The following is a 25,590-nucleotide window of genomic DNA, read 5'->3' as shown; positions in this document are numbered from 1 at the left end:
TGTAGCAAGTGTAGCAAAAAAGGACTGCAGAGGAATTATTTCCCAAATCAGATGTCATAGCTTTTTGGCTCCCTAGAAGACAGATACCTCAGCTGGCCCAATACATAAGACTTCACACAGCGGTTCACATTACTTGGGCTGTAACTCCAGGTAAAATGCCTGCTGGCAGATCTCCTTGAGCTCAGGACCTCACTTGGAGGCATAAAGTGCTGCAGATACTGCTATGCACCATGATCTCTGTCTGATTCCCAGGACCACGTGCAGAAGACGCAGCTGGCCAGCAGGGTGGTCTGATGCATCTGGAAAAGAGATGCTCAGCAGAGCACAGAGGAGATGCCACCATGCTACATTTGCCACCATGCGAATGGCAAACAGCATGGCTGAAAAGTGTAATGCAGAGACCGAATGAATGAGCCAATCCCAAAGACAATATACAGTGATTAGCAGATCTGAAAGGCCTTCACATAAAAGGCCATAAAAGAATGCGAACGCTCTTCCCATCAATTAAATTCTACCTGTTTGACAGGTAGAAAATATCGATCCTATCTAAAGATAGGTAAATTGAGGCAACAGATAATTGGCATAATACCTTGCTTCAGGAAACACAGAAGTTTGCAATTTTTCTTGCATCACTAAAGCAGGCCTACTGCTATTAATGCCAGTGGCAGAACTCTTTGGGGAATGAGAAGAAGAGTAAGCTTTAACATTTTCTGAAAAAAATGAACCATTACCCAAACTCATTATTCAAACACTTCTTATACATTCCAAATGCACTACTTGTAAACACAGGCATAAGTGTAGGAGTTAGCACATACATAAACTAGTTTGTATACTTCCATGATGACTGCAGCTAACCCTGAAGCCACTGGAATTCTGCTAATGACAGGATACATATGTCCACCAGATAACAAAACTTGAGATACCAGGAAACAAATTCATGCCATAGTGATTCATGTTTCCGACTCTGTCTACTTGCTCAGTGTTGTGTGCTTTTACATTACTTGAAGCCTCAAATACCCAAACGTTTTTCCCAATATCCACACACAAAACTTCAGAAAAATTGAGCCGTTTCCTTTCATGTGTCAATCAACCTGTAGACTGCATGATATCTGCTGCAAAGTAACACAGTCCGAGAGCTTATTTAAAAAAAAAAACAAAAACAAAACAAACTTTCACATGACTAGTATGAATATCCATTACTACATCAAACAGAACTGTAACTGAGTAGAAAACCTACACCTACGCTGTTCAAAGACTTGGCCAATTATCCCATGACAGAGTAAGGCAAGAACTTCCTTCATGGTTAGGTTTTTCCATACTTGTTCATGAGAAGGCTTTCCTTACCTACCTCCAAGTTTTTGACACTTTCAGAAGCAGAGATGACTGAACTATGTGAACTTACTTGATTTCTTCAACAGTTTCTGTCTTCCTACATATCCATATTTTTTACTTTTACGTAAATACCATACACTGCAATTATACAACTTTTTAAAACCACATTTTTGCCAGAAATGTCACACCAGTTACCTGGAATTTCTAAGCTCATTTAGACCCAAGAGCCTTCTGGCCAACATTTTCAAAAATAGTATCTAAAACTGCTCTTCTAATCCATATGCTACTAGAAGTTCTCTGCATCCGGCAGCTTCAGCAAGTGTTTCTGGGCATTAAGGACTTTGGAAAAAGTAGCTACTTATTTAGAAACATAAATATGGAATTGGGCAAGTAAGAGGAGGTAATCAGTTATTTTAAAGCTTAAGTTTTCATAGTTTTAGGATGTATGTTTTCTGTCTTCAGGTCATACAAAAACCCCTGAGATCAGTTAGCATACTTGAACAAACATCCCCTCTTTAAGGCTAGCAGGGGACTATCTCCAATGAAGCTTTCAAGTTGATCACTTACTTTCTCTGCTGGCCCAATAGAGCTAGAACCTACAGATATTTTTAAAATCCATCCTTATGCAGAGAGTTTTCACTGTGGAAATCCAGTATTGTTTAGCACAGAGATTTTATCAACTAACTCACAATCAGTCTGTCAATTATGAACTTTATGAATTAATAGCATTTTAACCTTATACGTGTACTTAGGAACAAAGTCAAATTAAACAAGTGTAATATGAGTAAGGCTGGCAAACATACTGTAAAACATTCTTCAGGGCACAATCTGAACATACAATTACGAGCTCCTACTTTCACACTGTGCATAGGCTTAAGAGAAAATTAGTTTCTCCCAAGGTAGCTTGTCATTACTACGCTCCCAACCATATTCTGTTCTGCCATCACAACCAAAAAATGACCACCCCAGAATCCTATTTGTCATCTTTGAACTAATCCTACACCAGAGTAGCCAAATGTAAGTAAAGCAGCTAGTTGCCAAGCAGAAACAGAACTCATGAATACACTTGCTTTTCTTGTAATAATTCTAGAAGTCCCTGCCAATGCATGGTATCTCTACCTCTGGTGTGTTTTATTCCTAAATATTGGACCTTATGTATGTACAAACTGACTGTAACAGAAAGCCATCTTGAGTATCTGCGGACCCTCCAACAACTGCACAGGAAAACAATGGTGTCCAAGGAGAGGCAGGGCAACCAGAACTCTGTCAAGAACAGTGCAATAGTTGGTGTTATGATATGTTGCTCAGAGCAAAGCAGCTACAGAAATTGGTTTTGTTCTGGATCCCCAGCACAGAATGAATTGCTTGGGACAGTTTATCTATCTCATAAGCCAAGTCTGCATGGAGATGTTGAGAAAGTTAAGGCAAATCAACTAAAGGTCTGACACCAATATGGACACATTTAATTCTCTTGAAGCTGTGAGTAGATGCTCTAATTCAACAGCAAAGCTCCCTGTAGCTCCTTATTCAGTTAAGCTACATTGGTCTAAGACTAATTTACTGCTGAATTAAAGCAGTCCCCCAAGGATTCAGCACAACTCATTTTTGCATACTGACTTCATGCATTTAGCCAATTTGCCTCAGCTCTTCCTGAGTTCCCCAAGCCTCAAGGAATTTTCAGTCTAAAGCTGAAGGGAGCTTTGCTACTTCATCTCTGATGTTGTGAACATCAAACTAAGTGTTTTCTTCAATGCTTTCTATCATCTAGAACACCGAGAAAGTAAAGAGCAAGTCCTCACATTGCTTAGCTGCTTCCTGCTCCAAGGTGAAAATTCAGTGGTTTTGGAGTTTACCATTACTTTGCTCCTACTCTCACCCTTCCAGTCTTCGAAACTGACATGTTAACATACAGGAAACAAGCAGAAACAGACAATGAAAAAAAAAATGCAAGAGGATACTAACGCCAAAGTGGCATTTGAACTGTCACATCATCTTCTTTAGAGACTTCAAATCATGTCAAAACTGTATCTACTGACACTGGTTTTGTTCATGATGATTTGGAAATGGCAATCGTATCACCATGCTTTACCATTTCTCATCACAACCACTGTTGTGGTACCTCAGCACTTTCTGGAAATGAATCACATTCCATGAATTCAATACTAATTCAATTCAATACTGATCCTTAAACTGGCATTGGTGTTTCTCAAAAGATTCTAATAAAATTATCTATAGAAAGGATCAATGATTTTTAAAACAAATTAGTTGCTTCCTTACAGCGAGAGCTCAGACTACCATTTTATCAAGGTCAAAAGCACTTCTCAAACTATCAGCACTTAGGAGAGGCAAAGGTGTCCTTGTTCCATCCAGGGTCAGTAAAACTGACCTGGATACTGGCAGCAGTTGGACAATACTTTGTTTTGGCCTTACTGCATGGATGTTCAGGTTTCAATGATGCACTCACACAAACACACTTACGCACACACACATGCAGACGATATCCCTAGGTACCTCAGAAAATTAAAATTCCTGTATTAAGTTCATTGATTGAGCTGAACTCTGAATGACAGAGTTAGAGGCCGTACTGTATAGCAGCTGGCTGAAAGGGGTGTTTAGAGGAATATACAAATATACATAATGCCTGATGTTTCCTTTCCCCAAAATAAATTCATTCATTATAAACCAAGTGTCACATCATCATCTTTAGAGACTTCGAATCACGTCAAAGCTGTTATCTACTGACACTGGTTTTTGCTCAGCACGGTTTGGAAATTGCAATCTTATCACCATGTTCTATTGCTTCTCATTGCAACCGCTGTTGTGGTACCTCAGCACTTTCTGGGAAAGAACCATATTCCATGAATCCATACGTAGATCTAACACTTTAAAACACTATTCAAGCCAGGTGCCACCAAAATAAATAAGTGGGTAGTATGCAACATGGGATGCACTGGAGCATGGACTTTTTAAACTTGCATTTTTAATTCTAGATGTTTTTAAAACAGAATATTTAACCTCTCAGTGTCAATAAAAAAAAAAAAATTATTCCAATCCCAAAGTGATTTGCATAGCACTATCAAGCAAGAACTTTTTAATATTTAGATATATTTTATTACTCAAAATAATAACAATAATAAATATGCAAATGAAAGTAAAGCCCTCTGGACAATATTTTCATTGACATGCTGGAGAGAAGGACCCCTAGTGTCCAGCTGGATTTTAACCAGCCTGGGGTCTGGTGACTACACAGAATCCAGGATGAAAAAACATCTTAGCTTGTAAAATATTCCCTGCAAACACTTTCCCATCTCTCTTATTTGGAAACCGACTGATTAAAAGAAAAAAAAATACATGTATACAGTTCTGCTTTCTTAAACTAATTATTTCAAAATATTATCAAGGTATCATGTGATCATCTGGACTCTGAGGATTCATCATTACTGATGAACAGGAATGTGCCTTGGCACGATAGTTTCAGTGGTTGATTATGCATTGCAGACACCTATAGATAAACATCTCTATTTGTAAAAAATGAGCACTGTCTCCGAGAGCAGTTTCTGATGAGGCTTTAAAAGCAGCATCAAAAAAAATGTAATGCTAGAAGGATGAGGCTGCCCAGCCCTGTCATGTAGTAGCATTGCTTTCTAAGAGGAAAAAAAATAATAATCTGCACCATTCCTTATGATCAGGGTTTTACCCATTTATTTGGCTAATCATTCAAATGGCTAAACAGACCTCTAATTTGAAAATAAAAACCGATTGATGCAATCACAAATAAGTTCTGAAATTGTGATTTATAAAAAAGAGGGGAAATCTTGTTCTAAGCCAAAACACACACACAGTTACCTTTTTCTAATCAGAGCATTCATTTCTCCTCATTATGATCTCACAAGCACATTAAAATCTTATTAACATTAATTACTTCTGAGCGTCTATGCATGAGCAGCGACAGGCTTGCGTGCGCGCGCGTGTGTGTGTGTATGTGTGTGTGTCTCTGGATCATATCTACATTTATATACCTTGCTGCACTTTGCTTATAAAACATGTGAAAATATTGCTGCTAACACCAATTAGCTAATTTCACACACACAGATAGTAAGCTGCTGTCTCGCTGCACAGCTTATTATAGACCAGCAGACAGATGGACAGACAAACAGACGCAAAAAGCATCACGGCTCCTCCTAAATGCAAGATCTGAAATGCCTGGCACCCCCAGGAGTGCGAGTTTTATCCTCGTAAGTCTGAGGGAACAAAATGACACAAATAATAAAAAAAAAAAAAATTAAATAAAAATACAAGACAGCCAAATATCCCATTTTCTACACAGATGGGTTCAATGATGAAGTGATAGAGACAAAGAAAAAACTGGCAGGCAGACAAGCAGCAGGCGCACAGAGAGATAGACGGAGACAGATAAACAAAGCAACAGAGAAAGGATGAAAGCGTATTCATATATGTGAATTTGGGCTAAGCAATATCAACTTTATCCCACCAATAAGGGAAGGAAAGAAATGGCAGAGCCAAGAGTCACAATAGGTCCGACTTCACAAGCAACATAAAATCTTGACTCTCTACAAAACTGTTTATGGTTTCTATTTACACTGAGCACACTACACACAGCACTGCTGCTGGTGAGACTCAGCTCCACCACAAACTCCAGAACAAACACAGGCATCTAGACAGTTACTGCTGTCGAACTGCACCTTCCTCTTCTTCTTCACCCTTTGTTTCTACCTAATTTAGATTCACCTCTATCCTACTTCTAAATCCCATCCTCCTGAACACTTCTCTGTGCCAGGGTTTAAGATAAAAGCAACACATCAGCATCCCTCATCATGCCAAAGCCACGTTTCTCCATTGCTGGGGGTTAGCTTCCCAACTGGAAGTCTTTCAGTCCTTTGCAGAACCCAGGTGGACGCTTGCTGGTTGCTTTCCTCTCTACCCAAATACCCACCTCTGCTCATCCTCTGCAACTAACTGCAACCCTCAACTGGAATTAAATCTTCTACTGACATCAGCAGGATACAAGGTTTAGAAGCATCAAAATTTGCCTTTTAGAACTACTACCCTTTGTTTCGCTTCTGTATTTTTCTACTGATGACGTGATCAGGCAAAACACTATAAGGAAGGAAGGGATTAAATCTTCAGAATACAGTTTTCTGGAGAAATTTCCAGGTGGCATGAAAGGCAACTGTATTGGGAAAATTTTTTAAATGATCACATCTTCATTTCTCATGGTAACACAAGTGTTTGCATTTTCTACTCGCTCCTCTCAGATCAAGAGAGAGTAAACATGGCAATAATCACTATTTTATCCCCAGCTTTTTTCACCTAAAGATTTCTGAGCACTTCACAAAACATTCATTAAGCTTCAAGGCATGCAGAAGTTACTCTCATTATTCCATTTTACTGCTAGGGAACAGAATAGCAGAGAGGAGAAGCTGAAGAACCTGGATCAGTAAGAAGGTCTGCAACAGACCCAAAAAAGTCCTCTTATTTACGTTTCTCACATATTCTCTTCTTACACATGCCCTATCTAATGCCATTAAAACAATACCTGAATTACAAAAGAATAAAATTCAGTGTTTGAAGACAGTACTTAGGATGCTTGACTTTTGTTTATCTCACTCATGACCTTCTCCTGATGATGCTTATCCAGAAGAACCTACTCCTACACAAGCTCAGCACAGCTGCTGAGAGAACTACCATGAACGCAGTCAAGCAACTTTGGGACGTCGGACATACTTCAAACATCCAAATTAGTTATGGCACGTTCACAGTAAATTCAGTGATTCCAGGAAGCTTTGGAGCTCCTGGGCATAGACATTATTACAGCTGTATCACACACAAGAGGTAAGCTTGGTGCACCTTGACTGAATTCTGCCCAGCTCGGTTTTACTGTGCACATACAGAGAATGAACCATGGTGTATGGCCCCTTCTGCCACAAGGAGTGGGTACGTGACCTGCTCAGGCAAAAAGTAAAGCAAGCAAATTGAACACCACTCCACCTGCTCAGTTCACTATGCTTTTGTTAAGGTTAAATATACAGGTGTTGAGAATAAAGATAGAGAAAAGTAATAGCTTTATAAAATAAGCAATGAGCAATAAAAATTTGAAGCTTTACAGTTTTATGCATATGACAAAGTAGGCTCTTGCCTGCATATTTCCTAAAAAATAGAGCATAGACCTTTCAAGTCTCTCTTGAATCATGCAGAATTACTTCCTGCCTGGCCTTTCCTCAAAGAAGTGCTCTGAAAGGAAGCAAGATTCTCTCTGACAAGGCAAGGAGCCTCACCAATGCTGGTTAACAGCAGTTCACCCAGAAATTCAGCTCATTTACCCAGGCTTCCCAGAAAGCTCAGAGAAATCCCTGACCAGTCATTCTTCCAGATTCCAAACTCTCCGCTGTGCTTCCACCTCACTGATCTCTAGGCACATTTGACACTCAGAAAAACAGGAAGGCCAAGAAGAATTTCCCCTTAAATACATTGGTGATCCCCATCAAAACCAAAGGAAAGGCCACAAAGATAAAACGGTTCCATAAAACGGTTAAGAATATAAAGCATTCCTTTGGAGTTCTGAAGACTCCACGTGTCCTAATTATAGATAACAAAGTTGTACCTCAGTAAATTAAAAAATAAACCCAGAAGCTCATTTAAGTAAAAGCATAACAGCGGAGATGCTTAATGACAGAAAAAAAAGTTGCCAGTTTTTATTACCACAACGGCATGTAGAGGCAACTATGTAATAGAGAACCTCTGTAGAACTTCCCTATGCCGGAGTTTAGCAAAGTAAGAGGACTCAAATACAATTGACTTGATAATCTCTCATAGGACCAATGCTTATCAGCAGAGATGGAGACCATTCAATCTGTGGAACAGGTCATTATGTATCTGTGAAAGAGGAACAGGGGAAAAATCTCTAGTTAGAAGGTGTGTGGGGGGGAAGACATTTATTGGCTTTCTTGTACAAACTTGACTTGCCTTTTTCAGGTAGGAATTCTCCCAGTAAACTTGGTCTCTTCATCTACTGTATTAATCTATTTCATGAACCTTATTGTATTGTGTCTACCAAAAGTTACAGCAGGCTGAGACAGTATGAGAGTACTTAAGAGGTGCACTTGGCATCCAGACCAGCCTTGCGATCCAAACTCCTTTGTATCCTTTTGGAGGTTAATAAGATGGGGTTTTACTGACTCCATCCTGGCTTTTATAAGCTTCTCAGGGATTACCGAAATTGGAGATTGCATATGAAAAAGCTGCTTCATCCACTTCCTAGAAGGGACATTCATCCAGTTTGCCCTTCAATCTTGAAATGTGAGACATGCCTGAGGAGTGTTCTTTGTTACAGAGTCTCACAAATATATCCAGTGATGGTGAGTCCATATGTCTCTGATAAAGGGAAAACCTTATTGTGCATTCCAGCCTTTTCTTTTGTAAACATACTACGCTAGATGAATTTGGCTCTCCAAGAAGAAAGTATTAATTGTGCTGGCTAATAAAACTTTCTGTTGCTATCCTTCCAATCTGGTCTTCTAAGCATCAACAGACATTAAAACTGGCTCTCGGGAAGTGAAAAGATATTAGAAAGCAGTACAAACCCAAAACTTGTTTGCAAGTTTTCAAGAACTGAGATCTGAATCTCATTCTCAAGTAACGAAAAGTTAAATGTAGGTATTCATTGTACAGTTTTCAGGTTGAATGTACAAACAATTCAGTTTCTCCTACTGTTCATTCTCTGACAGATGCCTCAGCAGCAACACATCTGCGCTCTGCCCAAATCCAGTACTTGCAAGCTCCCATTATTACTTGCATGTGCTTTGTCTCCACTGACAGCTTAAACAGACGAGTAACAATCCTCTTTAAATGCTTGTGTCCAAAGAACCCTTAGGGGCTATTTTCTCCTTTACATATTGCAGATCCCATAGAAGTTAACAGTAGTTGCACATACATGCAATTATATGTACAAGAAGTCTAGCACAACGTAACTATTTGAAGGTACTTTTGTCTTTATTTGTGATAGGGAGCTTCAGTCTTCCTTTGATGCCTATTTTGTGGAGCAAGCAACACCACTATTTATTTCAGCCAGGTATAATCCTTCCCTCTGATTATTGTTGTACAATAAGAGGTGACAGACTGGTCCAGTTTTCGAACATCTGCTTCTTGGACAAAGCTAACACTGGAGCTCATTGGGACATATTCAGTTGTGGGAACATCAATTGGGGAAAAAAATAAATTTGTTCCTTACCAGTCTTAGAAGTTATATTAACTGAGTTAAAAAAGTAATTACAAATAAGCAAACAAAATATCAAAAATAATCTTTTTTTTTTTAAAACTCGGCTATTAAAAATAAGACTTTGTTGACATGTTGGTATGTTAAATGTGTTTGGCCTCAATTTTCCATTACTACAGGGTCTTTTTATTTCTACTTTCAGAATGAGGTACGACTTTAATGGCAAAGAAGTTGAATATGTGTTACAACACCACAATGGTCTTTAATGGTCTTTAATATGGCCAAGAATCATCTCAGCTTCCGTTATCCATGGCATACGGTCTGTACTTTTCCAAGTCCCATGTACATCTGCATGTACAATACACTGAGGAAGGAAGAAAGGCACCATTTCCTCTTTCTCTCTGTGCCTCGATTGCTCCTGATTAAAAAATGGAAATAATAATGTTGATTCAGCTACTGCAGTTAAGCAAAACTAAATTAACTACTTTCATTAAGTGCCGTAAGGTATTTGAATAAGTTTCTTCAGAAATTCAAAGTGCTATTTATTCATATCAGCACCTATCTCTGGCTAAACTGTCCTGGAACCTTTTGTGAGCATTCCCTTCTCCGGCTGAACTCAGCTGATAAATGCTCTCTGTTGTGAAGTACGTGTGTCACTCCTTTAGATAAAAAAGCCTAGGAAAGACTTAGAACTGGCACTGGCTCTTAGACAGCACTGGCTCTTTTTCTGGGGGTAATGAGAACAAAGCAAAGCAAAACAAAATGAAAAAAACGATACAAGGTCTCAGGATTAAACCTTTGCAGATGAGCAACAACAACAAAAAAGGTATCTTTTTGGATGTTAAATTCTTTGCAGGCTTTGCCTGGGCATTATGAGAATAATCGCCAACACCTCCTAAAAGCAAGCCTTTTCATCAACTTTCAAGGAGAGATCTGGTAAGAATCTTATTAATACATCGATGTATGCTGCCACAAGGCAGACAGTATCTAACACAGCAAAAATGAGGTCAAATTCAGCAGCACTGTCCTAAAGAAAACTGTCTCCTGGTCACAAATCACTTCTGGAGTACCATGCATCATCTTTACAGCTTCAGATGTATGCCAGCTGCAGCCAGTAGGCTAGAAATACAAAGCTAAATTCAGCTCTTGGTTCAATGTTGATTCTTTTAAATTTCATGGAATTGGTCCACTTTTATACAAACGTAACTTGGACAAAATATGACCCATAAACATTTTAGCAGAGACACAGACATTCACAAATTTCACGTGGAACTTCTTATCCCAAGAGCACAGTCCTCTGAAGATGATTACTGTATGATGATTATTCCAGCTCACTGCTCATGAGGGAAAAGGAAAGGGCTGTGGCCTCGTCCCACCCCACTCTGGTCCTACTCATACAGAACCCTGCTGCTAAAATTTTCTCCCTCTCCTGTCAGCAGGACCAAGTTAGCCCCTCTTTTTGCATGAAGTTCAGACTTTTTTGTCCTCATTTTCTTTGAACAGCTCTGCCCCCTGCCTGCGTCTCAGCTTTTATTTCTTCTAGCTGCTCACATTCTTCCCAAATCTCCCTCCTAAATGCTCCATTTGTATCCTTCTACCACATTGAAGCCAATGTTCCATAGTAACATTACTCAAGCAGATTTTAATAACTCTCTAAAACAGCTTACAGTCAACTAAACTGTGTTCCTGCACAACCAGTCTTAACCAGGAAACTCCAGAAAAGTTCATTTTAGCTCGCTTCCTTTTTGTTTTCCACTTTTTTCACCTGAAAAAGATGTGGAATGAAAATTAAGTTAATTTTGGTAGCAGATTAAGTTCTCACAGGGCTGGATAGGGATGTGATCTAGACAAGAGAGCTCTCACCCCACCATAGAGACAGCTTTAACTGAGCTAGCTCAGTTATTAATAGCAGTTCAGGCAAGACAGCCTAGGGCTGAAAGCAGTGAAAATACGTGGCTCAAAACATATGCAAAATTCACCTGAGATCCAACATAATACAGCCTGCATGATCAGGGCCAAACAGTTACTGCCATCTGAACTACCTAGCTAAATCCTAGCTCTTAATCTCCCTGAGATAAAAACTTCCTCAAAAAGGAAAAAAAAAAACCAAAACCAAACCCAAGACCTCAGGTGTCAGTTATATTCTGACATGCCAGAAAAAGACCACAAGTATTCAAAAACTTCATTGGTAGGCTAAAGCAAACCCATTAGAGTAAAGAAAGAGTTTGCAGTGCACTTTTAGGGTGATAACGAGGCACAAATTTCAGAGGGAAAGATGCTAACAACAATAAAATTAGCTAATATAGCTATAACAAACACTCTCCCAACTGCCCTCAGAAACTGATAAACATCATTATGCCTATCTTGAAGATGAGTAACTGAGACACTGAGAAATGAAGTGACTTGTTGAAAGTTACACAGAAAACTAGAAACAAACTACGAATCCTGCTTCCCTAATCAATGGGTTATCCTCACGGGTACCTATGCAGTTGCATACATCACAGCAGTGACTGCACTGCAATCAGATGACAACTTCTGACACTGCACCACAGCTTTGTGCTGACAAAAATATTTAAGATCTCTGTACACAGATTAACAAAAAAAAAAAAAGTTCTCTAAAAAAAGTATTAAGAAAGGCTTTGAATGGGATCCAGTCCCCTGTAAAAAGGGACTCAGAGATTAGCAGAAAGTTAATTCCAGAATCCAGAAATGCCCAGCACCAGGGAAAAATACTGAGCTTTCTCTTGTCCGGCACAAAGTACAACATAGCCAAATGTACTGCAAAAGCACAACTGGCTTTTAACCTCATTCAGGAGCAGCTGCTTTCACAGCAGTGAAATGTTTCAGGCTGAGCCTGACTGACTTAGTGGATAAATGATTTGAAGTTGGTATAGCGCAGAAGGAACCAGCTCATTTGGGAAATGTCACTATCTTAAAAACACACTTTTTCTATCCAATTGGAGCAAGTTTTGAAGCTTTAAAAACTTGGCCATGACTTGGAGAGGAGAAAAATAGCAGTATTTTTGTGAAATGCTGGAAATTACAAAACACGGCTTGGACTTCAAACGGTCTGCCCATGAGCCAGGACAGGCTGGGCCTTCGCCGGGAACTCGTGTCGCTTCTAATCACTTGTATTAGTTTAGCACTAGCAAAAGGTGCCAGATTGGTAGCCCCAGGTGCTGAATTCTCTGTTTATCCCCACAGTAGGTACAGCAGGAGAGCAAGCTAGCCTAGAGATACCAACCCCTGCTATGATTCCTCACATCCAGGGACCTGGAGACAGGGGGGTGATGTGGTTTCAGTGCTATACTGGTTTTCTGATGGCTCTGCCGTGACTGCCCACACGGGGGGCCAGTTTCGCGCGCTATGTTTCAGGAGGATGGATTCCTAAACTGCAGGGCCTATGAAAGGCAAATAATGGAGAATCATCCCACAAACATCCTTCGAGACACTTTGAGAAATAACCAGGGATTATTTTCTTTGCATTATATTCAAGCCGTCTCAAAATGAACGAATACTAGAGTGAGAGACGAGGCCAGAGAGAGTCAATGTACTGAGTACAAATGAGATTTATACGTGGCTTGAGTCACTCCAGCCAATTAGCTACCCACCAGGCTGTTTGGTTTATTGTCCCTACTGGATAAAGATTTAATAAGCAGTCACCTAGATAGGAAGCATGAGACTTGCAGAAAGGAAACTTTTCACTACTCTACGTGGAAAACTTGAGCCCAGTCCTACAACAGCTCTGCACAGCTGATTCCCACTGATGTGTCAACGACTGCAAACCGAGGCTCTTTATCATGACAGTCCATGTAGGTGGAAAATAGGGGAAATACAGGACAATCTTTCATTATATAATTACCATGTCAGAAATCTTCCACACATTCCAAATATTCTACGGGAATTAATAAAGCTTTCTTCATTTTTTTCTCCAATACTCAGTCTTAACCAGGACTTAGACATTTTTCATAGCATGAAAATACGAAATGCTGGATTTTAAAAACTTATCTACTGGGGAAATGTGCTGTGTAGGGAGCATATTAAACAATTCAGTCTATGTTTGGAAAAGAAATACAGATTCATCACAACAAGGAAGGATGTTCAAGAGTATCCTGAAAAAACAGCCGGTATTCAAGCCAAAGGACAGGATGAAGTGGGCACAACAGTATAAAGCTGACAAGCAGATTTAACTGACAGTGACAGAAAGAATTGGAAGCTGCCAAAGCCTAAGCTACAGTAGGGCTTCTTCAGATACTATATGCGCTAAAATTGAAACTAAAAGCACCAATGAGAACATTTTTTAAAACTCCTTCAGATGGGAAAAATCCTAGAAGCAGCAACAAAATAGAAAATACAAACTTTGGGAAATGATAGAAAAAGAGAGGCCTAGCAAATATAAGTCAGACTGGAAACAAAGCAAAAAAGGCTGAATTACAGGATTGGACGTTTCATGACCTTTCTCAGCAGTCATGCTCAGTATATAAGGCTTTAACATACTTCGTCAGAAGACTTCTTTTCCTGTTAATACCGCTCATTGCAAGAGAGCTCAAAGCCATTCATTTAAACACAATTTTTGCAAGGCAGTGTCCCCGAGGGTGTGGCCCGGTCTCCTGGGAATAGCATTTGTTAGTTTCAGAGAACCAGCAGAGGGAGCACATTAGCAATTAAACATGGTTTTCTTGTGTTTGTGCCTAAACAATGAGATTTTTTGGTTGGGTTTTTTGTTGCTATTTTGTTTTTATTCTCAGCATTCCTCTCTGTCACTGATGTCTGTGACTCACTTAGCTATCAAATTGCTAGGAGTTTAGGAACCAAAGCCATGGAGAATAACAGGCTCCACGTCCACCCCACATAAAACGATAGTGGACATAGGCTTTTACCTAGTTGTCTTTCATTCCTCCCCATATCAACCTCCATCTTACCCGTTCCTGACATCCTGCCCATGAAATCTTGTGTTGCCACACGACGATTGCTCTCAAATTCCTGCACTGTGACCACTAACTTTCTAGCCAGAAAGAAAGGCATATGGATCTCTAGGGAGGAAAGAGAAATCAATAATTAACTTTCAGTCGGCTGAAAGGACAACTCTTAAGTCCATAAGGCAACTTTCCCAGTCCTACTTTTGTATCCTCAAGGGACTGATCGCACTTCCAGCTATTGATGATTTTAGAAGCAAGATATTAGAAAGCTTGTCTTTTAGTTGGAAAAAAAAAACCCCACACCATCAGTAGAGTAATTTCCATGCTGTATTTACCTCGAAATCAAAGAGCACACTATACTTGCCTGCATTTTTAGCTCTACCACAATCCCAAGACAAATTTACTACGGAAGCGTAACATTAAGAGGTCACCTACAGGTGTAACTTGCAGAATGGCACCGCTTCTGTCCTGTAAAGGATTTCCCATAGGTGCTCTGCAGAGGGTTGGAAGCAATGCCCGTTCAGGTTTTCCTTCCTCTTCACTGCAGTTACCAACTGTTTTTAATACAGACTTGTATAACCACCAATTTGATACTAGTGCAAACATTCAGGAAGACCATATGGGTTTTGGTTCACCATTGGTACTGTCATTTACACTTGTGCAAACTGGACATAAAAATCTTATCATGGGGTCTGTGTCCACCCACTTCAGAAAAGCATAAGGAAAGGCATACGACACAAGGCATTGAAGAATAAACTCCTAAAGACACTGCCAGTGTTTGAATGGCGTAGGATTGGTTTCTCTTAGAATACCTATCCTTCATGAAAGACGTTGAGGAGCAGTACCTGAAAACAACAAGTACAGCACAGGCTACAAATCTGCCCTCCACGAGGCTGGCAGGACAGGCTGTCGCTGATGGGAAGAGACCACTTCTTGGCATGAAAGGATTTCAGCCTTTGTGCTCACATAGTCCATGACCTTTCTTCCCATAGTGCCACCTAGTGCCACCTGGGTCAGCAGCTCGTTTTTCTGCAAGGTGAACAACTGCCCCATCGGAAACAAACAGGCTGGGACCCTCTACACTCATTTCATCAAACGCCAGCTGTCAGAGGAACAATTTATTTATTTCTTTTAAAGACAGCTTTAGCCCATTAGCCCGATTTCCCATTGCTATATTTTAACTACTTCAAGATATACAGTCTTCACTGTACATGATAAAAGCTGAACTTTTTTTCTTCTTGCGAATCTCTGGGATGTGTAACAACCTGCCCCGCAGCACCACAGCTCTGGCTGCCCCAGTGGCTATGGAAGGAGGAGGTGGTGCACGTCCCTATGCCTCCGGTGACCGTTTTACAAGACCTGTCTGCAAATAGAACTACTGCCAGCGCCAGGCGGTCAAAATGCTGTCACAGTACACGATTAAGTACAAAAACGTACAAAAATGTGAAAGACATAGGCAGTAATCATTCTGAAATGCCAGTTTCCTATTAGAGGACAACCAGATCAGTGCCGTTAGAACTAAATATTAACTTTTAAGATAAATTATAACCAGGAATATGGGTAACATTGTCAAAGCAAAAACCACCCTGGAAAAAAGCCTCTTCGTTTATTCATTCCTCACTGCAAGTTTGATAAATCTGTGAAAATCTGCTCAAGTTAAAGCTGTACAGATATTACAAAAGTATCGTAAGATGTGGGACATGGTTAAACACTACTCTTTACCAAGAGAAACCTGGATTATTGGCATAGATAATTAAAAATCCAATTTCTTTTTCACAGCTGATAGTTTGTTTACTTTCTGAATTTTCTTGGGACAAGCTAACAAAATCAGTGAAGTTCACTTCACTTGGATTTGCCACGATTTTCTGTTTGCAGCACAGTTTGAACTGAAGACCCTACAGAGGGAACAAGTTATTCTTTAAAACCAACTATTTCTGGTGCATTGTTCCATTAAAAAAAAAAAACAACAACAAACAATATTTATAAAGGATTTGCTAAAAGTTTTGCTTAAAAAAATAATTAAGTAACTTGAAGTTAAATTTCAGCATTTAATTTTCCATTAACATTTATGTATTTCTTTCAGTAGAAGCTCTTCACCATACAGATCACAGTGTAAAAAAGTCCTATAAAAAGAGACAGGAGTGAAACCAACTGAAATCTATAAGGCCACAGTATGCCATCAATTTCTAAACAGAACTCCTATTCAAATCATTCTGCTTAAAACCTCATATGGTCTGCAAAAATGAACAGGGTTTTCTTGAAATGATTTAAATAACAATTTATCTAAGACTGTAATCTCCCTTGTATGGGATTTGTAAGCCATCCCACAGAATTCTCTAGCAGGGGACACTGTTGCCTATTTACATCAAAGTTTTATATAAATAATATTACATTTTTTTAATTTTCTGCAGCTGTTTTCCCTTATGAATAAGCTGGGCCTATGAAGAAAACGTGAAAATAGGAAAACTGTGAGTAATATTTATAATAATGGTATATCCAACTCAGGAAATTGCTACAACTGTCTTTATCAAAATAAACAAGATTGATATTTTTTCCTCCTTTAAGAAAAAAGCAAAATCCTCTACTACTAAAATTAATTTGACTTGGTATTTGTTTGGTATTTGGATTTGATTGTCTTACATCCCGTTTTTGGTCCCGTTGGGGAAAAAAAAAAAAAAAAAAAAAAAAAAAGCATGAAAACACACACACAAAAAACCCAACAGCGTTGCTTTTCGTCTCACAAGAGTGAAAGAGGCATATACACATGCCATTCAGCCCAAAATTACTCCAGCTACAGGGCATGGCAAAGCATGAAATAACTGCTCCAGAGCACTTCCTCGAGTGGGTGTGTTAGATAACTGTCTGCTCCAACGCTAAAATAAAGCGCACAGTGACCCAGTCAACACCATGAGTTCTGCTCCGCACAGCTGCCCAGGCTGCAAGCATGGGAACCCAGAGCACCCCACACTGCCCTGCCAAACTTGGTCCTAGCCCCCTGGCCAAAAGGCTTGACACTCCCTGACTTCCAGCTACGGCATCATATGCCGGATTTAAGTTTACTTAGGCATACTTTACCCTCTGCTGTATTATCCAGACTGCAAATGGGCTTTGTGCTATCAGAAGGGCTAAGATTTTTTTATTTTTCCTAGAATATACTTGGGGTTCAAAGAAAATGAAATCCTCCTAGTGAAAAAGTTTTTAAGATTAAAAAAAAAGAGATCTTACTGGGTAATGAAAAAGGTTTCTCCTATACCAATTCTCCTCTGCTCGAATTCTTCTTGCCTGGGGTTTTCATAAAATCAAGAGGTATCCTGTAGTCATTTATAAAGTTTTTCAAAAATGTTAAGAGGAGGCTGAGCTTCTGCTAAACGTACGCGTAAGAATCCTGAGGACAGGTCCACGTACCTTCCTACAAAAAAAACCCGGGCTGTTGAGGAACGTACACCTGCAGTGGTTCAGGAGAAAATGACAGGTGCCTGAATGCCCACCCACCCCATGAGCGGGATGGCTGTGAATGCTCCGGCTCCATCGCTCCAGGCTGACCACCACCCAAAGGCATCAGCTACTCCACCTTTAGGACCCCTACATTTTTGGCATAACTTCAGCATCTCCTCTACGCCCGAATCTGAGTTTCAAAGCTTGAGATTCAAACTTTAAGATGGGAGGAAATACCTTGTTACAGTTAACAGGTCGTTTGAAGCAACAAACGCATTTACAATCTATCAACAAAATATTAATTTAGAAGCTTGAATAAAAAGGCGGGGGGGAGGAAGCAGTGAATGTCATTCCCCAGCTAACAGATCAGCCACCGATTCTTGGCACGCTGATATGTAAAACCTTGAAAAGTTTCGCTCAGGTTCTGGAAATAAAGCTGCTAATAAAATGGAGCAAGTAGTTTCTGTAGTTGAAGTGCCAGTGAATAGATCTGCTGCTATGGATTTCAATTAACTTAGTTTGTTCAGCGAGGAGGCACTTCTGTTGAAACTGGGGAGTCGTAAGTTAAAGGACAGCTAAAAAAAAGCCCCAAACAACAGCAAAAAAACCTGTTGGCAGCAAAAGTTCTCTTTGGCTGTAAAATAATGGATTTTTAAGAAACATTTCAAAGGATTTGAAGGTTTTGGAGAATCTCCTAGGCAGTCCCAGGTGGGTTGGGAATATTGCATTATGGACTTCTTTGTGCTAAGAGGAAGGCCTAATGCATGTTTTTAAGAAGTCCGCCTCTTGCTATTAAATAAATAATTTTCTATTAAAAAAGGTGATTGTTATTGTTGAGAGATCTCCACTGATCAGCGTCCATTTTATATAATTACTTAGGATTCTCCAGAACATTTTATGTAACTCACTTCCACTATCTCTTTTATTTTCTTTTTCTTTCTTTTTTTTTTTTTTTTGTTACCAGCAGAGTAGCAGTTTTACCCTCCAACAGAAATGACAGAAGCTCAGATAAAAAGACCATTTTAAATGGATCAATTTAAGCAGTCTTTAGAACCCATGATAAATCTGGGCTCCAAAAACTCGACAATGCTAAATGGGCTATGAAATGCATCACAAATCCCTCCCCAGAAAAAAAGAAGGAAAAAAAAAGGAAAAAAAAAAAAGAAAAAAAAAGATTAATATAGAGAAAAGCTTCAATGTTTGAAATTACAAATAAGCAGCATATTTGTGGAATGAAAAATGGTAAATAAATAGTTACTATTTCTGGACAAAATGGCTCGATAGATTTCATAATTTGCCACCACTGTAAAAAATATCTATTCCCTTCCCCCCTCCCTTCCCCGGCAGTACACACGGAAACACAAGCATAACCATGCATAAAGTGGGAGGGTGGGGGGCAGCCAAGGATACAAACTCCCTCTTAGAAAGTTTGAATTCTTATTAACCCAGTGATGCCTCCATAACGTTACATTAGATCAGCAACATAAAAGTTGGAATATACGTCTCCTTTCTTCCTAGTAAAGGAAACTGGAAAAATACTAATAATGAAAAATAGACATTAAAAATATCCAGGAGGAAAAAGTATATGTACAATAACAAAAATTAACCCCCTCCGCCCCCCCCAGATCAAAACAGACAGACAGCAAAATCTCTGAATAGAAATCCTGTCAGGAGGAACAGAACCTGCTTTCTCTTTTTTTTTTCGCTTTTATTTACTGTATGCCAAGCATGGACTTTAAACTTACAGTGTGCATATATATATATAGAAAACAAAGAACGAGAGTCACCGTTAACCCTGGTCACCGGCATTACAGTTAAAAGTCATTGGCAAATACTAATAAAACCCCATTTAGCAGTAAATAAGGAGAACATGATATATGGACGGACAGATGGAACTGCATAAACAGAAAAGAAAAAGCAGAGAGACCCACAAACATACGGAGAGGGCTGTTTTAAAAGAGTGAAAGATATTGATTTACTTGGAACTAGTGTTGGAAAACAAACGTATTTGTTTCCTTCGTGATTAAAAAAAAAAAGTAATTAAAGTGAATCATAAGGGGGCACACCCTTAAATAAGTAGAAGGGGGGAAAACATTTGTAGAGGGTAAGGCCTTCTATAGATGTTCCGAATTTTAAGCTAGCAAATAGGTCTGGCAAACTTACATCTCCAAATTAAAAATCGGGGGCGGGGGGGGGGGGAGGAGGAGGAGAATAAAGAAGTGCTGGTGGTTTAAGGAGAGCAGAGGCTTTATTCTTTTATTTTTTATAAAAGTTGACTGGCCTACCTTGTTCCCCAGTCCTCAGTTTGTCTCCTCATAGTCGCTGTCTCCCTGGAAGTACAGTGTGAGTGGTAATGACTGCCTGCCTCCCTAATGAGTCCATTTTCCTGCTCTTGATGTTGTGTATATACACACACTGCAACCTACCTTACAAACCACAGAGACGGGAAAGGGAGAACGAGCGAGAGAGAGAGAGCGAGAGCGAGCGAGAGTGCGAGAGACAGGGAGAGGGAGAGAGAGGGAGAGAGAGAGAGAGAAAGGCGCACACAGACAAAGCCCTCCTACCAGACAGCAGACAACCCTCCTTCCCCTATCTAGCAAAATACAACTCGGCTAATGCAGCAACAGGTTCAATACTGCCAGGCTGAGGCAGCGTAGAAAAAGGTATACGGGGCTGAGCAGGATCGCTGGCAAATAAACTGTTTAGCGCCGGCTGGCTCCACCTTTCTTATTTATGTTACAGGATGTTGGAATGCATTGTTTCAGACAGTCCATAGAATTATCATAAATACATTTTTTTGTGCATATTAGCGTGAAGCGCTGAAACGTATCAGCCATTCTGCTCCGTAACCTTATAGCTTTAACACATGCGGGGAAGGTGTAAACATATCTCTTTTGACAGGCAGACTACACAAAGCCCACTGATGATTTTAAAGTCATGAGATCTTTCAAGAAAGACGCTCCTGAAGATAGGTTTCCCCAGACAATAGGGGAGCGGGGAAAATTGATCTTGATGAGGAAGAAGTCTTCGTAAGAGACTGCTCAGTAAACAATTGAAAAGAGAGGGCTATTCTCCTCAGCATTCCCTCCCTTCAAAAATATATATTGGGAAGCTTCTACCCCTACAGCTATAATAATGTGCTGTGCTTATGTCTGAACAGGTGCAATGCATATAGTACATGGTGTTACAAGGACAGAAATAAATCTCTCAAGTAAAAAAAACCCAACATTTTCCCAGTTGCAAACAGGCCAAGGTTATTTAAAATATAGGTCTAATTTGAAGAATGTTCTCCCCACTCCCTATATTTTTTTGCTGGGGGAGGCGGGGTGGGGGGCTAAAGTAAACACAGGAAAATCAATACACATAACTAGCTACTAGATTTTGGGTTTTACAATGTTCTGTCATATCTGCTGTTTCTAAAATAATTTTCATTCAGCCCTGCCTCTCATCACATGTAAACTTACGCTGTCACAAAAATTCTGTTGATTTTAATGACAACTACAGGAGCGTGAAAGTAGCATGAGCAGGAAAACGAGATTTTGCACCTGTATTTCATCTTTGGACAAAGGTTCTCCACGAACTTTATCCACAGGGTATTTTTTAGATGGAGAAGCTGGGTCCGGGGCAAAGCAGGGGGTCGGGGTGGGGTGTTAAGTGATACTCCCAAGGTTATGCTGTAAATCAGTGGAAAAACAGATGAGAACCCAAATCTCCTTACGCTTAACACAGAATTTGCCTGGAGTAACTCACACCCACTTACAAGTGTCCTATCTAAGCCAGCTGTGTAGGCTCCCTCTATTGTCAGTGGGGAGACAGGCACCTCCCAAAAGCGATTCATCCCATCCTTGGCTTGCTCTCTCCACTGAGAGGGGAGCCTACACAACTAGATTAGGCTAGGCAGCTAGCTTCTAGTTGGCTAAAATTAAGTAAAATGAATCTCACTTTTGATCTAAAGCTCTATTACAACATCCCACTTCCCAAAATACATTTTTATTATCGCATTTATTATTAGGCAATATGTGCCTAAATTGTAGTGATCGAAAAGGGATAGCCTGCTGACTAAAACAGACAGGTAAACTCCCTAGATTCATGGATTTGTACCCTCAGGCTGGCTGGATATTCATGATTCACACAGTCTTTATAATATTAACCAGGCTGGTGACTGGTGAATTTGATTAGTTTTGTTCACTGGTAGCTGCTACACATTTTTGTATTTCGCTTATAAACATTCTGTTTTCATCCAGATGTACAGTAAATACAGAAGGATTAAGTAATTTTTTTTCAAAAGGTTAATTTTCATCAGTGTTTTCATCAAAACACAGTCCTTCTTACCTTAGGGTAAAATATAAAGAGTAAAAAGCTTTATTAGGTGACTTAGTTCAACTCCTCCTGTAATATTTAGCTACATACACACCTGGCATATGTAGAGGCAGCTCTACAAGTTAGTCCAAATATATATTGCAAAAATTTAGCCCTGTTATATATTTGTTTCTCTGGACTTTATGACCATATCACCTGAAAGGTATGTAAGGTCAGGAAAGCAGAAGGAGCATTTGGAGACTTTACTTCTAACTCTAGTAACTCGATCTGTCTGTGTATGTACCAACTGACTACTCACTGCCTCAGTTTTTCCATCTGTAATATGGACTCACTGTAGTTCCATGAACAGATGGTACCATACATATATGAAGTGCTTCATCTTCCTATCTCAGCCTGGCATCCCTCAGAGTTTTATGATGGAGAATGTTATGGGAAAAATATAAATACTTTATCCAGGGGACCTGTATCAAAGCCAGCTGATGGAAATCATAAGATTTTATATACTTCAGTTCAAATGATATGAATAGTCTCTGAATTTAAAATTAAATAAAAAATTAAAAAAATCAATCTACACCAAAATGAGAATATCAGATGTAAGAAGTTCTTAGTATGCTGGAACATTTGACCCGAAACTGACATTCATTCCTCAATCCTATCTATCTTATACATAGAAATATGTGTAAGAGAGAGATCCAAAAATGTATGAAGTTTGGATAAAATACAGATTTGAACCCTTCAAATTTAACAGATATTCAGGTTGAAATCTGAGTACTAAGTCAGAAACACTTAAGTTCAAACTATGTTCAGATTTGCCTTTGATCCAGATCCAAAAACTGTAAGTTGGAAGGTGTCTAGATACTTATTTTCTGTAACTTTTTAAAAATGTCATGTATGTATCTGAACATGGATTACAGGTCAAATTTCCTCATATTTTGAGGAAGCCTGAATCTCAGTAAGAACGCTAGAACTGAGCCCAATTCCATCCAGTTATGGCAACACTTAGACCAGACCTAAACTGGAACCCAAACCCAAAGTTGCAATGTGGTTTGGGTACATGAAGAACTGTAGAACTAAAACCACACACTTTCAAACCTTGAGATTGTTTGAAAGCAGATTCCAACTTAAGCTAGTTTTGACCCTCAATCAGAAACGCATCCAATTACCCGTAATCTTTATAAAATCCAACCTGACTGATAAACCCCACAAGATGTGATCTGTACAACTGGTTCCTTGCCTGTGAGTCTTTCTAAATGGACCCAAACTATCAATGGCCTCATTCTCTGTTGTCTTATAAATCATTCAGTCTACCTAAACCATACAAAAAGAGTGTAAAAAGTCCTGAGTGGTGCAATTGAATGGAGAGTCCTGATTTAATAATGTTTTGCTAATACAAAAATGTTTGCCTATTTGCTTAATTCAGAATGCCCAATGAGAGCCTGCTCACCATCACACCATGTTCCTGTGAGCCTGCAATTCCTCCTCTCCATTACAGGAGCAGGTTGATGCCTATGTACTGGGTTCACTTGCAGAACAGGAAAGAGGATGTGTAACTGCTGACGGCTTTCAGCTCTGTCACAGCACTGGACACACCTGCCATGTGATGGTGAAGGCCTCTAGCAACTGTCATTAGGGAGGCAAAGGAGCCCCAACCCTTCTAGCAAAAGAATGAGAAAATGACTAGCGCCATAAGGCAGGTGGAAAAATCTGGTGCTTGGCATAGCAGAGGCCCCATCTACAGTTCTCCCAGGGAGCTGCAGAGTCCTAAGAACACCCTGATCTTTAGTAGCACAGGGGAGAGAGGAGGAAAAAAAAAATCAAACTGCCCACCAGAACTATGAAAGTCTTTGTTGCAAACGACAAGATTCTAGATGACAGACTGAGAAGGAAGGAAGGCGCTTCGGTGCCAAATAACATATTCTATACTGCTCTGGCCTCTCTTTTTATGTTGCCAGGTGTACCAACATCCTGAGCTTAGGTATATCTTGTATGCAACCACAACTAGAAAAAGAGTCACAGCATCATATAACCATGTCTGAGGCTACGAGGTACTTTCTTTGGGGGGAAAAAAAAAACAAAACGGCCTCTTAGCAGTTATCTAAGGGCTGATTTTCAAATTCTAAGGAAATGTACATGGGACTGACTCCATGAACTGGTTGGGTATCCTGCCCATCCTTGTGGCGGGTTAGCACATTGGTTTTGATGTACTTCACATACCTGTACTATGACAGTTCCACCGATGCCTTCAGGGAGTTCTGCTTTACTAGAATCCCAGGAATTGTTCTTAGAAACCAGGCTGGTTTAACACTATACTGGTGTTAAAATTCCCAGGCAAGTTTCTGCTGCAATTCTCTTTCAGATGGTATAGACAGGACCTAGAAACACTCACAGCAACACGTCTGAACGTGATTGATTCCACTTATTCCCCTTCACCACATACACAGATCTCTTAGACTCCCCTGGTATCACACCATCATGTTGCCAGCCCAAAAGGATTGGCGATTCAGATGTCTCTACTGGTGTCCTGCAGTGTCTCTGCAACTTCGTTCAAACGTAATGAGAAAGATGCCAATTAAAAAAGCACAAGAGTCCTGCAGCGTGGCAGGCTGATTCAAATTAGATACCTGTATGAAGTGATTAAAAATAGGTTTTCTAAACCTGAAGAGAACAGGAGGGCAGTATGTTTGATTTACATCAGCAGGGGTCAACAAAAACGTAGAAGAATCACACAAAAGCTCTTTATCCCTGCAGATTTACTGGTGAAGATGCTGAGGACAGAAGGAGAGAAATACAGTGCACTTCTGGTGTCTTTCAATATGCAAAGAATCTCAATTGTTCTCCCATCTCAGCAGTCATTACTTACTGCCAGACCTCCAAACAAGTAATACTTTCCTTTAATTTAGCAACTTTGATCCATCATTCTGTAGTTCAGTTGCACATACATATTAACAAATCAAATCTCACAACTTCCTTTGGCAAAATGCTACTGTCATTCCCATTTTACAGATAGTAAAAACTGAACAGAAAGAGTTAATCACTGTGTTTAGAATAGAAGTGAGATTGGGATGTCAGGCTTTCCTGAGCAGAAGTTCAGGCTATGCTGTCCCTATGGACCAGACAGCCCAATTGACTGGCAAGACTGGGGTGCACTTGCTGAACCAGAACTGGTTTTTCTAATGTTGTTTGGTTTTGTTTTTTTAATCCCAGAATGTCCTGAATAATAGATCAGATGCAAAGCTGATACATCTCCAACAGTTTCAATGGATTTGTGAAAATCTGTCTGCAAATAATACGTACCAAGTACCATAAATGCCCACTTTGTTTTACGATGACACTACCAGTACTTCGGTAAAG

At 39.7% G+C, this 25,590-nt stretch overlaps 1 protein-coding gene across 19 annotated transcripts in view; it reads right to left on the bottom strand.

Annotated features, from left to right (window-relative positions):
- ZBTB20 (zinc finger and BTB domain containing 20) overlaps window positions 1–25,590 on the bottom strand; it is a 516,306-nt gene that overhangs the window by 466,762 nt on the left and 23,954 nt on the right. For 11 of the 19 annotated variants that reach the window (XM_075765506.1, XM_075765572.1, XM_075765492.1 and 8 more), the window contains exon 1: window positions 20,205–20,519. The exons of 2 other annotated variants lie outside the window; for them this stretch is intronic. The gene's annotated coding sequence lies outside the window, so the exon portion shown is untranslated. Of the gene's footprint in view, window positions 1–12,809; window positions 12,967–14,487; window positions 14,599–17,709; window positions 17,767–20,204; window positions 20,520–25,590 lie in introns of those variants that run through there. 6 more of the 19 variants (XM_075765543.1, XM_075765525.1, XM_075765661.1 and 3 more) reach the window with 4 other exon arrangements.

Source organism: Balearica regulorum, chromosome 1 (assembly GCF_011004875.1).
Source record: "Balearica regulorum gibbericeps isolate bBalReg1 chromosome 1, bBalReg1.pri, whole genome shotgun sequence".
NCBI classification, from domain to species: Eukaryota; Metazoa; Chordata; class Aves; order Gruiformes; family Gruidae; genus Balearica; species Balearica regulorum.
The sequence above is the reverse complement of the archived record's forward strand: the minus strand, read 5'-3'. Positions and strand labels throughout refer to the sequence as shown.